Raw genomic sequence first — 17,986 nt, 5'->3', positions numbered from 1 at the left:
AGAATCTCTGCTGTCTCTTCCTACTTGGAGAGCCTTGGCTGCCTTGAGGGGAAGCTGAGCCATGAAGAGCCAGCAGAGCCCGTGAATTGGCTTCAGGCCATGTCCTGAGTCCTGTGCAAACAGTTGTAACTATACTTAAAGCAAGGCCAACAGATGGACACTTGGGTTTATGCAGAGGATAAGTGCAAGGGAGTGATTTTGGCATTTATGTTAATTTTTTAAAGTTTAAAATTATTTTTTCTTGGTACAAAATTAGCATGTTTGTTACAGAAAACACAGCAGAAGAAAACATAAAAAATACACACACAATTCCACCCACTCAGCAATCTACACCAAGATGCTACAGTGTTATCTTTGCAAACCCTTCTGTCTTTGCTTACATGCAAGTGCACAAATGGGATCAGCATGCATGTCCTGTTTAATAACTGGCTTGTTTTACCTATCGCTATATCAACAGCATTGTTCCATGTGACTGGTTGTGCTTCTACAATATCTCTTTTAATGGTATTGTTTGAGGCCATATAGTATAATGGCTAAGAGCTTGGTGTCTAGAGTCAGACTGTCTGGGTGTGAATCCTAGCTGTGTGACCTTGGCTTGTAACCTAATCCTTTTAGGTATTAATTTTCTCATCTGTGAGATGGGAATGGTAATGGTACCTACAGCATAGTGAGAGTTAAATAAGATGGTGCATATAAAGCTTTTAAGGTGGTCTGTTGCACAGAGTAAGTGCTCAATAAGGGCTATTAGTATTTTGGTTGCAGTGTATTCCATTGTACAGATGCACCATAATTACTTTAAGTAATTACTCCCTGCTGGACATTTGGATTATTTTGAATGATATATTTTTACAAGCAGTGCTGTGTGACAAATATTCTTGTAGCTTGGTTTTGCAGTAGCCCTTTTTTAATTTAATTTAATTTTTTTTATTTTTAGTTTATTTATTTAGTTTTTTGGCTGTGTTGGGTCTTCGTTTCTGTGCGAGGGCTTTCTCTAGTTGTGGCAAGCGGGGGCCACTCTTCATCGCGGTATGCGGGCCTCTCACTATTGTGGCCTCTCTTGTTGCGGAGCACAGGCTCAGTATTTGTGGCTCACGGGCCTAGTTGCTCCGCGGCATGTGGGATCTTCCCAGAGCAGGGCTCGAACCCGTGTCCCCTGCATTAGCAGGCAGACTCTCAACCACTGCGCCACCAGGGAAGCCCTGCAGTAGCCCTTTAAAACTTGAATTATGTCTCAGAAATAGAATCACTGGGCCGTGGGGCATGCGCATTTTAAGGCTTTTAACAAATTGCCCTCCAAAAAATATAGTTCTTTGTTATTCTGCAAAAGGAATTTCTTCCTTCCTTCCTTTCTTTCTTTCTCTTTCTTTCTTTCTGTCTTTCTTTCTTTCTCTCTCTCTCTCTCTTTTTTAAATTTTTTGGCTGCGTTGGGTAGCAGGGGCTACTCTTCGTTGTGGTGCGCGGGCTTCTCACTGCGGTGGCTTCTCTTGTTGCTCTAGGCCACGCAGGCTTCAGTAGTTGTGGTGCGCGGGCTCAGTAGCTCTGCGGCATGTGGGCAGACTCTCAACCACTGCGCCACCAGGGAAGTCCCAGGAATTTCTTTAATACCAAGCTTTTGCAGAGCATGTGAAATCTATATCTATATATTTAACAATGTTATTTTTATCACATTTGTTTCAAGAATATGCTGATTAATTAAGTGGGATCTAACAGCACTAAGGATCATGGGTGCTGTGCTGTAATAGGAAAAAGTAGTTGACCCTAAAAATAGGGACCAATGTTTCCCAACTTCCTGGGCCACACCAGAGGTCAGACATTCCAGTGTTTTGTCCCCATTTGTAAGCCTTAGTCTGTGTATGCTCATCTTTGGTTTGCAAAATACAGCCATTGTATCTTTGCAAACAGAGCTTATCCCCGTTTGTGTGAGCAATTCTGGGGCTGTGGGTCTAGGAGAGGATGGGGGTCCCTGCTGCTGGTGGGTCTGTGGGTGAAGCTGCTCAACTGGGAGAGGGAAGGGGGTTTGACCCTGACTTCAGGCGCAGACTTTCTACTGAGCTCAAGTGGGGAGTCTTCGAGTAGGTGGAGGTTCACATGGGTGAGGTAGTTCTTTGCACGTACAATGGCACCACGTGATTCAAGTGGATCCCAGGGGTATAGTGAAGGACTACACATGTGTCCTGCCCTCTGGAGCACAATCCAGTGTGTATGCGTGTGTGTATGTGTGACGGTGCCAGAAGCTATTTACAGTCCTGCTGGGTTCTATGGAAGAGGTAGATGCAAGGTGTGGGGGGCACAGAGGAGGAAGGAAGTAGAAGTAGGAAGCCATTCCTTGAGGGCTGAGACCCTGGGGATTTGCATATTTGTCGTGTTCACGTTGAGTAAGCACCCACTGCATACCAGGTTCTGTGCAGCGTGCCAGGGATTTACGAAGAGCAGAGGCAGACGTGTGCCGGTCCCAAAGGAGCACAGAGTCTAGTGGAGAAGATAGACATTAATCAAATGACCAGAGACACCCATGAGATTACCCCAGAGCTAGGTGTGATGGAGGGAAGCTGGTGTTATGAGACTCACCAGGGGATCTGACCAAGGAGGTGCCCATTGGGTTGGCATCTGAAGGATGAGAAGGAGTTCACCAGTTGACAATGGGAGGGAGGGCATTCCTGCCCCTTTACAGTCCCTGCTCCTCACACAATGATCTTCTGGGGGACCCCCTGCTCAAAGCCCTTCTGGCTCCTGATCTCACCCAGAGTCCCACTCAAGTCCCCAGCAGGGCTCTATGGGGCCTCGTGACCAGCATCTACCCCTCTCCCCATGGCTGTGCTCCACCACACTGCCTTGTCTCATCCCTCAGACATGCCCAACCTGTCCCCATCTCAGCATGTTTCTGCTTGCTGGCCCCTCTGCCCAAACTGCTTCCCTAGCCAGATGTTGGCGTGTGACCCTCTTCTCTTTACTGAAACCTCAGCTCGAATATTCACTCTTTAGACCCCATCGCACTAGCATCCCTGCCCCGCCCCCCCACCCCCCCAGCAGTCACTCTCTGCGCCGTCGACCGATTTTAATTTTTACACTGTATGTACAACTTCACATTGTGCTATTTTCATGTTTGTTCTGGAGTGTATTGTGGGTCATCCTCTGATCTCCTCGTTCTGTGAAGTAGGTACTGGGTCTGTCTTGCTTGTCCTTTGTGCCTGCAGCAGTGTGTGGTACATAGTAGGGGCTCATTCCATATCTTTTAAGTAAATTTAAAAAAGCATGTTTCAGGAAAAAGCCCAGGGGTGTGAGAGAGCACTGCTGAATTCAGGCTGTGTAGACTACAAGGTCATGGGTGTGTGTGTGTGTGTGTGTGTGTGTGTGTGTAGGGGGTGCATAAGGGTGGCAATTGGCAAGGCCACGTCCCCAGGAAAGCCAGTTCTTCCCCAGGGCATTGGCTTTAGAAAAGAGGTCGCTGAGAGGAGGAGGAGGTGAATGAGCAGGCATGTGGCTTTCAAGGAAACCCCGCAGGTATCTGGACACCACCTCCTAGGTCTACTGAGAATTTGCATCTTGACGGGTCAAGGCTGGTCTCCTGCCCTGGGAGCTGGGAGACATTTGGATTCCTCTCCACCCCACCCCAGTTCTTCCCAGGACTGAACTTCTCAGAGCGGGGAGTCCCTTTGTGCTTCCCTGATGGTACAGAGCCATCCTAGACTCCAGAACTGGAAGGGACTGACACCACATCTAGCCATTATTGTACAGATGAGGAAGCTGAGGTCCAGAAATGGGGTGACTTCACACAAGCCTACCAGAGCGTGAATGTCACCTTGGTCCTGCCCCCAACTTCTTAGAACATAGTGAGATCCTGGGCTCCAGAGACCTGTTTGGTCCTGTCACCACTCATTACATGTGGGGAACCTCAAAATACCTGCTCCTATTGGGTAGTATAGCTGCTGGCTGAATGTAAGCCTGGTGGGTGCCCCTTCCTCTCTAGCCGCCCCCCTCTGCTGGAGGTCTGCATGCCTCTCTCTGAGAGTCCAACCTATGGAACCTGGGGCAGTCAGCTGCCTCATCTTTGCTGGTTCTTCTTTAGCACAGTCCTGCATACTGATCCCCTTCCCAGGGCCTTGCTCTGAGGTGGAGGGGATGTAGGGCTAAGGTCCCCCAAGTTCTTTACGCTTGGAATGTTTAGGGAACCTGAGCAACATAAGGCCAGAGGAAATGGTGCAGGGCATAGCCAGGCGGTGTTGAATTAGGCTCCAGGCAGCCCTGTGGCAGCAGAGGGTTAACTGAGGGTGCTGCGGATTCCCCCAAACACACGAGAAAGTGCTTGCAGCAAATATGACAAACCAACAATTAGCATTTATTCATTCAGTACTACCTCACTGAAGACAAGCATCTTTACTATATTAAGAATGCCAGCAAAGATATTTTCAAAGAAGGCCCTAATGTATAAATGAGCAAAGGACATCAAAGGACAATTCAGGGGGAAAAAAGAAAGAAAAGCAGTTATTAACCAACTCATAAAAAATGTACATCCTCATTAACAATCACGGAAAAGCACATTAATGCTGTAGTATCATGGCAACTTTGTTTTGGTCCTGCTCAATAATGAAATATTTATTTTAAATAGTAACATCCAAAGCTGCAAATTGAGGAAAGGCCACTTAACCTTTACTGGTGGGACAAGATTTGGGGAAACCATATTTATAGTATGTATCCAGAAGGTTTGAAGTAAACTATTTCATCCTTTTAATCCACTTCAGAAAATCTATTTTAAAAGTTGGTAAAGGAGCAATGCCACGTGCAAAGATATTCCGTGTTAAAAATAGTTAACCTGAATGCCCAACACTGGGGGAATTGGTTAAGTAAACAATGAAAGCTTTAAATGAAATATTATACTGGTATGAAGACTCATGATTACAGAATCTGTGGAATTCCATGGAGTAAATGCTTATGCAGTAAGTAGAGACAACATAAGGTCATGTAAACACTGTGACTGCAAGTATGTAAAACAGCAACCGCTGTATAAAGGATGGCAAAGAAAGAGATACAAACGTCTTTCTTTTTGAGTGGTAGGACTTTGGGCATCGTTTAAAAGCTTCTCTCCTTGCTTTCCAATTTATTCGAATGTTCGTATTATAAAGGGAACGCAAGAGCATTCCCTCGAGACAGTGAGGCCTGGGGCAGCCTTAACTCCATTTGGCAGTCCCCCATGGTGGGCGATGGGCATGTCTGCCCAGTAGCTGGCACCGCAGAAGGGGCACGTGGAGTCCTCGGCGGTGCAGATGAGCACCGCGCTGAGGGCCCAGGCCCCATCTGCAGCGCTGTCCCTGCTTCGCTTGGCGTGGCTCACTGACCTGTCCCAGCAGGCCTCCCCCTGCCTTGTTCTGCCTCGCCTGATCACTGCTTCCTGTTGGCAGCGGGGTCCTAGCTTCTGTGGAGGTCCTGCCAAACCTTGTCTCCCGACGCGGGTCCCGGCGCTGCCCCCAAGCCTGCGCTGCCCCTGAGCCCCTGCTGGCCTCCAGCCACACCCTCGCCCTCTATTCTTCAGTTCCTGGAAAGCTCTAAGCTGCTTCCCAACTCAAGGCCTTTGCTGGCTGCCTGCTCTGCGCAGACTCCTGCCTTTGCCCCTGAGCCAGACGGGTTGCTGTTTTACCTCACGAATCTGCAAAGAGGCCGTTTCACAGGGACACCTTCCCTGACTGGGCACATCTGCCCCTCCCCTCCTCTCCCCTGTCCCAGTCTGGGAGAGCTCATGGCCGTCAGCATGCTCCATAGCCCCATTTTCTCTTTAGTACAACCCCTCACATCTACAAGTCTCCTTCAAGGTTCTCCCTATCAGTCTGCGAGCTCCGAAGGGGAGGTTGGCTGTCCTGTGTCTTTCTCGTTTACTCCAGTTCCCCAGCACCAGCTCAGGGCCTGGCACACAGTAGGTGCTCAGTGCGTGAATGGATGATGAATAAATTAATGTGTATCACAGTTAACTGCAGTCTAGTGAGTTCTGGCTTAGAATCCTAGACTACCCCTGTGCCTCTGCTTCCTCATCTTTAAAAAGAGGATAGTAATAATAATATTACAAATGGACTGCGGTGAGAGTTAAATGAACTAACATAGGACAAGCACGGAGCATGGTGTTTTGCTGCATAGTCAGTACTCCGTAATTGTCTGTTCTTGTTTTATCTTATTATTATTATTATTAAATCTCCTAGACTCACCCACCCACCCCCAATCTTTGGGTTTGCTTGGCTAATTCCTTTTGCTTTATATGTATAAAATGCTTATATAACATTTACTCTGTGTCAAGGACTGTTCTAAATACTACACAAGTATTAATTTATTTAATCCTCATAATAACCACATCACGTACGTTATACCCACTTTACAGATGGGAAACCGAGGCACAGAGAAGGTAAGAAGCTTGCCCAAGATAACTGGCAAGTAGCAGAACTGATCTTTGACTCCAAGCAGTCTAGCTCTACAGACCTGCTCAGAACAGCCATATGCTGTCTCCTAGGGGGAGGGAATGGGGAAATACTCCCTCATCTTTTGCCCAGGTCTCACCACTGCTTTTCTCTCCCTGTGCTGCTGGCCTCTGGTCCTGAGCTCTTCTCCTTGAGGGTATCCCAGAGTTCCCATCCAGCTGGGGTTGCCAGGTTTAGCAAACACAAATACAGGATGCCCATGCACTATTTGGGGGCACATTTATACTAAAAAAGTGTTCATTGTTTATTGGAAATTCAGATTTAACTGAGATTCCTGTATTTTAACTGGTCACCCTATATCTAGCACCAGAGGGTGGCAGCATGGTTTTGGGCCACTCACCTTCAAGTGGTGGTTTCAGACACACAGACGTGGTGTGCCCTGGGGTCTGCCATGGTAGGGGTGGGAAGGGGATGGATAGGCACAATTGTGAACTCTCTTGGAGGGCAGAGTGGGCCTTCAGGCTCTTGTGGAGAAGGAGGAAGATTTCATACAGGCAGACGATGATCAAGGAGGACCTTACAGGTGGAGGCAACAGTTTAAGCAACGGCTCAGGGAAGGTCAAGGGCATGCTAGTCAACAGAGCACGGAGAGTGCAGGGCAGGGATTGCGGTGGGGGTGGGTTGGAAGACTGAATACGTAGATCATGGCCAAATTGTGCAGGGCCTTGGGGGGGTGCTGAGGAGTCTGGGCTTCATCACCTGGGTCATAAGGTCATAAGGATCCACTGGGGAACGTCAAGCAGGAGGGCTATGTGATTAGGTTTTGCCTCTTAGGAAGATCTATTGGGTAAAGAAGGGATGACAGAGCTGGAGGTGGGAGGCAAGAGAAACCTTGGTCAAGGGAAGTCCTTGCCCAGAGGGCAGGGGCTAAGCACATTGTATACTTATTCCTGGAATTCTTTGCCTTCTCCTGAAAAAAGTAATGCATAGAGGGAGAATAAAAGATGGTTCTCAGTCCTGTTTGTTATCCAGAGGGAGATGTTTGTGATATTGGTGTTTTCATTTCTACCAACCCTCTGTCAGTGGGTCTCTAGCGCCCAGAGGAAGGAGCACAGCAGAAGGAAGGATGTGATTGGGTCTGGGGTGAGGGTGGGGTTGTTCCTAATTTGCTTCTAAATCAGTGTCTCGGCCAGATGCAGGAGGACAAGGTCGAAGGCGTTGCTCAGAGGATGTACCTGCCAGGTGAACATTAGCCTTAATTAATCTTGTGTGAAGAACACTCTTCAAGCAACTGTCTGAGATACATTGCAGTTTTCTGTCTTAGCAACGAGTCATTGCTCCTGAACACATACAGGTTCCTAACAGTGAGCGATTTAAGGCTGTAAAAGAATTGTCATAAACAGCTCCCTGGAGCCAAGAGCTCCCCAGATTTTAAGCACATAATGGAATCATATCAAAAAGCATGGAGGGGCGGCAGGAACCATAAATCCTCCAAGTGCAAAATCTGTCTATTGTGAAACTTGTGCTGAAGGGAAACCAGATGTGGATGCTGGGGAGAGAGGCAGCAGGAGGGATCGAGGCAGCGGGAGCTCTTGGGGCTGGAGATGCAGAGGAAAGGGCCCTGTGCACAGGGAGATGCCGCCCACTGAGAGCTGGCAGAGTCTCAGGCCTGGGAAGCAGGGCAGGTTTGCCCCGGTTTGTGTGACTGGGGGGTCTGGCATCAAAGGGAAAAGGCAGAGGCTGAAGGTAACGGTGCTTGTTGCTGCTCCTTCAGCTGGACCAACACAAGCATTTTATAAGCTTTTCCAGAATTTGTGCCATTGAAGATACACCACTTGGAGCAGTTCTTTAACAATGGGTTTGAAATATTACAAAAAGACTAACTTTGTTTATCATGTAGAGGAAAAGAGTAACCAACATGTGGAAATCCCTTTGGATGGGGTAAAAGTGTGTTTGCCCAGGTGGTCCTCCTTGGCCTGAGATGGAGGAGGGGGGATATATTTTATTCTGATGTGCCAAGTCCTTTGACAACATCAAGGTAAACACTTGCTGAGCACCCACTCTGTGCCAGGCACCGTGCGAGGCTGCAGGGGCTGCAAGGAGTCTGGCGGCTCCCCAAGATGCCTGCAGTGGAGGGGGCCAAAGGCCAGCAGGTCGGGAGGAATCCTTGAAATGGGCTCCTGACATGAGTTCTGATTTCAGAGGGGATGATGGGACAGTCCCATTCAGAGAGGGGGCAGGAGAGCTGTCGTAGAGTAGGTAGGCTTGAAATGGACCTTGAAGGGTAAGAGGGATTTATACAGGCAGAGAAGGGGTGACAGAAGGGTGGGCCACAGGGACAGAACAGCAGCGGTAAAGGCCTGGAGGCCAGAAAGGGTGTGATGAGTCAGGGAGTAGCTATCAGATGATAGAGCATAAGAAGAGGGGTTGTGGGCAATGGGAGAGCCTTGAATGCTGGTGTCACGAACTTATAATTAAGTTGGTTGGAAAATTGGATTTGGTGCCTGGATCTGTTTGAAAAAATCAACTACCATCTCTGAAAAAATAAAAATAAAAAAATAAATAAAAAAAGAGCAAAATCCCTAAATGGAACAGCTATACTATTCTGAAAACAGTACAACAGCACTGAAAAGAAGAAAGGGTACCATGGAGCCTTCTACTCTACCAAGAGCCAGTCCAGTCTGAGCCCATGCAGACTTTCACATAATTACAATCATACTGTACAATCGTGTATACTTGTCTTTCTGTGGTACACATTATGTCATAACCACCCCTGCGCTATTTAATCCCCTCTTTAAATGGCCTAGGGAGGCTTAAAAGGACCCTGGAGTAAAATAGACTTTCTGAAATATGAACAATTCCCAGCTTGGTGGTTTTAGTTTGCGGTTCTCAAAGAGTTTCTCCAGTTCTTATCTGCAGTGGTTTGGAGAGCCCTTGAGTCCTTTCTCCCTCATTTCACTTAAGCACATATCCCCATAGTGCCAGGAAAAGTGACCCTGTGTCACCACTTGCCCAGGTCCCCAGCAGGTGGCTGGGTTGAGCTGAAAAACGCCACATAGCAGGACTGGGATTCACGGTGGGCTCTGGGAATACCCCTTCATACAGCAGGCATCAGGCCCAGTCCTGCAGGGCCCCAGGTCAACTCTCCGAAAGTCAGTATGCTGAAGGGCCAAGGCACTGAAACATCAGTCTATCAGAACTTGGTTTCTGGTCAGTACTAGTGACATTTATGGGTGTTTGGGTCTTGCCGAGGCTGCCCGTTTTCAGTGTATTTGGTGGTTGACACATTCTTATGTAGTTTGAATTTTGGGTGTCTTGTGTGTTTCAAAAAGGAAAATTTTCTAGATGAACTTTCAGTCCAGCCTGTCAGTTCTCCTGACTCTGTAAATCCCCTGATTGGCTCTGTGAGAGGCAGAGAGAGGGACTGCATTTCTGGGAGTGTCTGGACAGTAGGGATTTGGGGTGTTCTCACCCAGGGCTCACGCATATCCCTCCCACACCCATGGCAAGTTAAACCACTTTCGGGGAAAGTTGTCCTGGGGATGTAAGACCTCTGACTCAGAAGAGCTATATGGACCTGACTCTCATCAGGCCGGACCTCTCACCCTTCCTCCTCACCCACCCATGGGCAGCCGGGGGTCTGCCGTGGAGAGGATGAGGAGCAGAGGAGGGCCTTTCCCACCCCACCTCTGCCCTTGGCCCTGGGCGCCGGCCAGCCTGCTGGGGCCTAGGAACTGCTCCGTGGTCCCTGAACGCCTTTGCTCCACGTCTGGGTCTGTAAAACTGCTCGGAGCCCCCAAGAAAGCACCACACTCCGCTCGCAAAGGAGCCCTTTATTTGTAGCTTTTTTTTTTAATGAAGTCACCTGGTGCCCTTAAGCTCTGGGCTTCTGAGAGGGCTGAGGGCCTGAGCTAGTGGAGGAGAACACAGAGCCTGCTGGCGGACGGTAAAGCTCGAGCATTTCCGGGGCTGCTGCTGGCGCACCCACACCCTCACCTCAGCACCTGGGCTGGGGGCTGTGCTGCCCCCCATCCTGTGAAGGAGGGTGGGAGGCTTTGTAGGAAAGACAATAGCCTGGTTTTGTTGGACCTCAGATTCAGACACTCCATGGCCCTCAGCTGGGGTAGCCCTCAAGGGCGTTTGCTGCAGGCTCACTATGTGCCAGGCCTTGTGTAGTGGTGCCTCACACTCACTGTCTCTTCCAGTTTTCAGCCCAGCCCCAGGTGCAGCACGCTCCCCATGGACAGAATCAGTGAGCTTCCTAAAGATACTGAGCATCTGGGCAGAGCTGGGCTGACTCACATCTCCCTGACTCCAAGACCCATGTGCTGCCACAAGCATTCTACTGCCCGCACCCGGGCCCCCCCGCCCCATGCCCCCAGCATCATCTGACGCTGAGGGAGGAGCTTCCAGGGTGTCCAGGTGACAAGGCTCCAAAGCTCTCCCTTACCTGCAAGGTGGCTACGATTCCACTATTAGACTGCACTGCTCTGGGCGAAGGCATGGCCTCCCCCGGTGGTGACGCAAGTGCAAAGCATTAGAGAGTCATACAACACCCTTGCAGCCATTTTTGTGCCACCCTGCAGGGCAGGCATTCAGATTCCGCTTTGGGAGACAGAGAAACTGAGGCCCAGAGCAGAGAAGGGGCTTGCTCAGGTCACAGGAGTGGGGCAGCTTGCTCTTGGTTGTTTGCCCCATGCCTACCGCAGGACCTGGTGCATCACCCAGATGTTCATGGGATGGTCCTTCTGTAAGGTGGAGGGTGACTAAGGCCCACACTTGTCTGTCACAGCTGTCTCCCTTGGCCCCCTCTGATTTCAGTGGTAGCTGTGTTGGGCAGTTCCCTGCCTCACTCGACCTCAAGTGTTCCTTGCATCCTCCTGATTTCTCCCCCAGAACCTTCTCCAAGCCTATGGGCGCTCCCATTGCCCTTATACCAGTACATCCTGGAAGCCTGGAAGGGTGGGTGGGTGGCCAGTTTATGCCTCTAGGGGCAAATCCCAGCCATTGGGGAGTGGGAGCCGGTAGATAAATGCTCAGCTCTGCCTTTCAGGGGGATGGTTCTGGGGGTACTCTCCGTGTTTTCAGAGACCCTGGCAAAATGGAGCCCCCATTGCCTGTATCTGTGACCTTGATAACACACACTGCAATGACCTCTTCTCCTCCAGTCTCACCCTCCCTTCTCCCTCACGTCTGCTTCCTGGAATTCCTTCCAAATGAACCACTCATACCCAAGTCCTGGTCTCAGGCTCTGGGAGGGGAGAACCTAAACTAAGAACCCCCCTCCTTGGCTGACCCGGCTCCCCAACTCTTCAGGGCCAGTGGAGAACTCCTGGGACCTGAGAGTGACAGCATGAGGGACCCTTGGAAACCACCCAGCCCTGATTGTGTTAGAGTGGGAGACTGAGTCCCAGCCCTTCACCCCTGTGGTCTCAGTACTAAGCCTAGGCTGCTAGGAACAGATGTTGTCTGTGGCTCCAGGAGTGCTCTTTCTCTCCTGAACATCTTTGTCCTGTGCTGGAAAGGTCCACTGTTAGATGTTCACACCTTTGGCATGTAGTAAGTACTCATCAAATTAGTGCTGTGGCACTGTAGGGCTAGAAGGTGTGTGACATGGATGTCTACTGCTAAATGTAGGCCGTCCTAGGAGAGGGTGTGTGAAGGGCTTAGTGGGCAGTGCCAGAGGGACCAGGACAGGGGAGGGGCAAGTCTTGGGGGAAAGAAAAGCTACAGGATATGAGAACTGCAGGGTACTGAGAGGAAAAGGAAGGCAAGCCAGAAATGATGGATTGAGAGTGTGTGTGTGTGTGTGTGTGTCTGTGTGTGTGTGAGAGAGAGAGAGAGAGAGGGAGAGAGAGAGAGAGAACATGCACATGTGCCTGAAATGGTCTAGACATGGCCCTGGGAAGCGGGAACTTGGGAATTGGGAAGGTAGATGAGGGCTGATTGGGAGCAGAACATTGGGAGGGGCCAATTCCCATGCAGATACTGGAGAGTGGAGAACAGACATATTTGGGGCTTCTGGAAACTTTGAGACCACCACAGGTAGAACCAGAGAGAGCACAGGGGGTGTTGGGGAGTGGGAGAGAGAGAAGCCTGCTATAAATACTCTTTTACTGACAAGAATGTTGATGATCACCTGGTCCATCACCCAGGGTCCCAGAGCTCTAGCAGCAGCCCAGGGGGAAACTCCCCACCAGAACCCAGCAGGCCTCCTGGTGAGGTGTCAGGGGCTCAGGTCCAAGGGCTCAGAGCACTGTCCAGGCTCTCAGGGTTGCACTATAAGAAGAGCTACTCCATCCAGCTCTGCTGGCCCTCCTCTTTTCTGATGGACAAGTTCCCTCCTTTTCTGGTCACGGCTGATGTAGTCCTCAGCATCCTCTATTCCTGGGCAGAAACCTGGGCTGCCTGGTCTTGGAAGCCAGTGGGTAAAGCACACAGCAGGCCCTCATCAAGATGCTGGTCTACCAGCGGGCTGACTGCTTTGTTCCTGAAGAGGCTCGCCGTCAGCTGGCTCTCTGTGCTCCGACCGAGTGTCAACCTCAGTCACAGCCCACGTGTCCTAACCTCAGGTCAGCACTCACCAAGTGTGTATTATTTCTAACCTCTGGCAGATCCCATCCAGAATGGAAAATGAAAAAGGGGCTTTGATGGATCTGGGGAAGCAATTTCATTTGATTAAGCTGCATTTGCAGTTGATTAAGCAGCATCTGCAATTTCTGGCACCACAGACAAAGTTCCAAGGGCTTCCCCCAAGAGGCAGATGGAGGACGGCATCTTGAGGGTCTGACTGATGAGCTAAAGCCATTGCAGTGGCCTGTTTCTTGGGAACATGACATCCAGGGCTCTGAGGGGTAGTCCTCACTCCAAATATTCTGTCTCTGTTTTAAATATTGGTCAGACCTTGTACCTTGATTTTGGATCTTAGAGATGTGATCAATGTATCTTTGAAGTCTGATTATAGCTTCAGTTATAATAACTAACAAACTAAATGATGAACAAATGTTCTGAAAATGAGAGGAATAGTTAATGTGGAAACCAGTGTTGATTTTGGAATTAGAGCCTGGGAGAAATGCCAGAGTCCTGGCTTTATAGCTTCTGGTACCAACCCTCCCTGGGCTTGGGCTGGACCAGAGTATGAGCTTTGTGACTGCAGGGACAGCATCTGTTTTGTTTCCCTGGTACGGTGTCTGATACACAATAAGGGCTTAATAAATAATTGCTGAGTGAATGAACACTGCCCTGGCAGAATGGCCCCAGTGAGGACCGGGCTCAGTCTAGAATCTCTCAAACACTGTGACTTAAGTGGGCGAGGAATTGGAAGGGTTGCCACAATGACTTCATATTTGGTTTCTGAGGACTTGAATTTTAAAAAGCCAGCTTTTCTTACACTTTGGTGTTTGCTGGGATGGATATCTGTTTAGTTGCAGAATTGCTATTTATTTAAATTTCCCTTGGGAGAAAGTGGCTTCAGCTGGCAAGACTCGGATAGAACAAGAGGACTGGTGGAAACCTGACACATCCCAGACCCCCAAACCCTGTGATAGTACAGACTGCAGCAAGAGGCCACGTGATGCAGTGAGGAAGTCTGGGCTTTGGAGCCAGACAGCACTGGGTTCAAATCCTGCTCTCTCACTGTCTAACTATGTGACTTTGGGCAGGTCACTTAACCTCTTTGGTCTCAGTTTCCTAATCTGTGAAATAGGAAGTGTTCAGAACCCTCCTAGGATGACTGGGAGGATTGTATGAGATAGTGTTGTTAGCACTTATCCCACTGCCGGCTACATAGTAGGGGTCTGAACTGTGTGTATGGGGAGGTCGTGGTTGAGCTAAATCCAGCTGTTCTTCCCAGAGGCTGGGCCCCAAGGGGAAGAGTAAAAAGAGACCAAGTCGGCAGTGAGGATAGCATCATCACCGGAGGGACTGGTGGAAGTGAGTGAGTGGATACAAAGCCTGGCAGCACCTCAGCTAATCTCTTAGTGGCTCCACTGCTTGGGGGGGGTGCCCAAATCCCTCCAGTGGGTGGCACTTTACAGTGTTAAGAGCACATTCACACATGATCTCAGATGAGCCTCTTTGTTCTCCTGTTAGACAGGAGGCCTGTTGATTATTAGACCCATTTCATAGATAAGGAAACTGAGGTGCAAAACACATGGTGACCATGCTCAACCTCATAGGCTCCTGGAGATTGGAGCTGCTGCTGAGGGTCCCACACTGGATGGGAAGGCTCCCAGTGGACAGACACCACTGACCAGGGACATAGAGCTACCAATGGATAGACACTGCTGACCAGGGATTCCAATGGGGGAATGCTTCTGGTGGCTGGGAGCATCTTCCCATCAGGATCACCCATCCAGGGAGCTCCTTTCTGGCAAATTAGAAAAGCCATCAAGTTCCTCACCTGGAAAGCTTTAGAGTTTTGCCGGGCAGTCATGATATACATGATTGTGGGTCTGTTGTGTGGAGACAGGAGAGGAGGGGGTGGAGAGAGCAGGGGCTTTGGATTCAGACAGGTTTGGGCATAAATCCTGGCTCTCCCTCTTTTAGCTGTGTGACCTCTCTGCACCTGTGTTTCCTCATCTGGAAATTCGGTGTAGCAATAATTATATCTACCTCATAGTGATACTGTGAGGACTACGTGAGGAAATACTAGTACAATGCATGACACAGTGACTGGCACACACTACACTTTCCATAAATGTTAGCTTTCATCATCATTCATTCATTCAACATGGCTGCATCTATTCACACAGGCATCAGCATAAGGCCCCCGGCAGGCACAATCAGTAAGCACAAGGATTAAATGGTCACTTACCTGAAGGGTCCCTCTGAGGGGGGGACCAGTCTCCCCCACTCTGGAACCCCCAGAGTGAACATCATCAGATGCTAGGTACCATTTTCTGGGCACCTTCCACCTGTCACTCAGCCAGGCCCTTACCCTCGCCAGACCTGCCTCACTTAAGGAGATCTGATGCACTCATTGGAGGCTAGGGCTGAAAAAGTAAGCTGAAGCAATCCTTGAATTATTATTTATAGCCAAGTGGTTACCCAATTTTATAGATTTTTGTGTGGAGGGACATTTCATATAAAAATTTTTAAAAGATTCTCTGAACATTCTGTATATTTGATTTCCATGATTAGAGCCCTAGCAGTATTTTTCAAGAATATTTTATGTAAAAGAGACAGGTGATAACTGTTTATAATCAGCTGGTAACCATAGAGATGGAACTCCACCAGACCAAAGTATGAAGGTAATTAACTCCCTGCAAATTATAGCTGTTGAACTTAAACACAAGACACATGACTTCACTCATAGGCTAAACAGCCTAGGAGAAATCTCTGGGGAGAGGAAAAGGATTAACAAGGGCTCACCAGCAAAGCTGTGTCCCCCTGTCCCCACCAGAGGAAGGGCCTTTGAGGAGCCTTAATTTTGGCCCAAAGGGTTAGCCTCTATAGCCCTCAAAGTCAAATATCTTGAATCTCTTCCTCTCACTTCACCATCCAAGTGGTCTCTGTGGGGAAGGAAATGACCTGACAAGCTCAGCTGTGGAGTTGCCAAGGAGTGACTGGTCATCAGCCCCCTTTGCCCATAATCTCCAGGTACCATCCTCCCCATTCTTTAAGAAAGACAGGGGAAATTTTCTCATCTGTGTCATCTGCTAAGCAAGATGACTAGATTTTTGACTTTTAACTAGATTCACTCACCTGAGTGTCCTCCCCATATCTTTTGCACCAGTTTTTGGAAAGGGTGCCCATCCCAGCAGACATACCCTCCCCTCTCCTCTGCCCGCTCCTCCCCCTGCCCATTGGAAGCTCTGAAAAGACATGCTCATGTGGCATCCTCCAGGAGACAGTGTCACAATCTGCTTCCCATCAGTGCAGTGTGGTATAGTGGTTGGGGGTGCGCTTGGCAGTGGGCTGAGATCCAGCTCTGCCACTTACTAGCTGTGTAACCTTCCGTGAATGACCTAACATCTCTATGACTTAGTCCTCTTTTGAAAAAAGAGCTAATAGTAGGTCTGTTGTGAGGGGATAATGCATGTAAAAGCCCCAAGTATAGTGCTTAGCACAATGGAGCAGGGCTATTATAACGCCAGTTTGCAGTAGGGGAAACGAGTTCACAGAGAGTAAGTGACTTAAGGTCGTACTTAACCTTGGAAGGTTATTTTGTGGATTAAATGAGCTAATGTGTTTAATGCCCATAGAGGACTGCCAGGCACATATATATAAGTCTCGATTAAATGCTGGAAACAGAAACCAAGTTACTGACTTTGAGCAAGAGTAGATTTGATACAGGGAATGAGGTCCTACAACACTGTCGGGAGGGCCAGAGGAGCAGGTCATGATGGGCCTCTGGAAGGATTCCTGGGACAATTCAGAACTGACCCTCCAGGGTAGGGCTACCTGCTTGTATCCTGCCTCTGACACTGGAGTTAAGAGCACAGGACTCATTCTTATAGCTGGGATCCAGGTACCAGGAAGCCCAAATCAGGAAACCACTACTGCTGCCACTGCCACCACAATAGCCTCTCAACAACCAGGAAGCTGCAGAATGAACGCTGGAATCAGCCGCAAAGAAACCCCAATTTTCCAGGACCTCGCTTACTGATAGAAACAGCCAAAAGTGATGGGAGGCTAGCCGCCACCTCCCTTCTGCTTTCCAGATCTGGTGTGAATGCATCCAAGTGGCAGAACCTTGTTGAATTCCTCAACCCTAGCTGCAAGAATGTGGGAAACCTTTTAGCTTTGCAACCTCCCCAACTAGAAGGAGAGTGGAACAGAGGTTGAGAGAACCAATCCACAGAATCCAATACAAAGTGCCCATTAGTATTGTTGCAATTGCTCAAAATATTTGATGATACTATTATTATCATCATCATCATCATCCTGGCCTTTTCAGGCAGCCTGGCTTCAGGACTCACTAATTTGATCAGCCCCCGTGAGACATTGTTAAGGTTTACCTTTCTCTTTGGGGGCCTCCGCTGCCCAGTGGTTCTCCCTGAAGAACCATTTCATGTAATGGTGTCATCATGGCTCCCTCCACCATATTGCCCATGCCGGGAACTTGGGTCCCTCTGACTTACTCTTCTCCCTCAATACCAACGTGCTTGCCTCAATCAACCACCGAGCCTTGTACAGTGCCTGCAATGTCAAACCCATCCCGTCACCGTATTGCCACAGTCCTAGGTCAAGTCTTCATCAGAATCTCTGAGCTGGATAGTGTGACTGCCTTCTCCCTGGTCTCTCAGATTCCAAGCTTGTCCCTTAAGCCATTCTGCACCTGACAGCCTGCACATCTTTCTTAAACACAAATCTTGCCACTCACTCCCCTGCTTCAAGCTCCTGAGTGGCTCCCTGGTCTCCAGGTGGAACCATGTTCAGGGCCTGGCCCCAGGGCCCCTTTGCCTGATGCCTCTAGTCTCATGGCCTCCTGGCCTCATCTGCCTTGCCATACTCCATTCAACCTTCCAGGCCCTGTGGTTCTCTGAACACCCCATGCACTCTCACATGCCCAAGCCTCTCTACTCCATGTTGCCCCTGGCCGGGATGCCTTTCCTACCTCTGCCCCTGGAATCTCTGGGTCATCC

Source organism: Balaenoptera physalus (genome assembly GCF_965194825.1).
Source record: "Balaenoptera physalus genome assembly, chromosome: 3".
Lineage (NCBI taxonomy): Eukaryota > Metazoa > Chordata > Mammalia > Artiodactyla > Balaenopteridae > Balaenoptera > Balaenoptera physalus.
The sequence above is the reverse complement of the archived record's forward strand: the minus strand, read 5'-3'. Positions refer to the sequence as shown.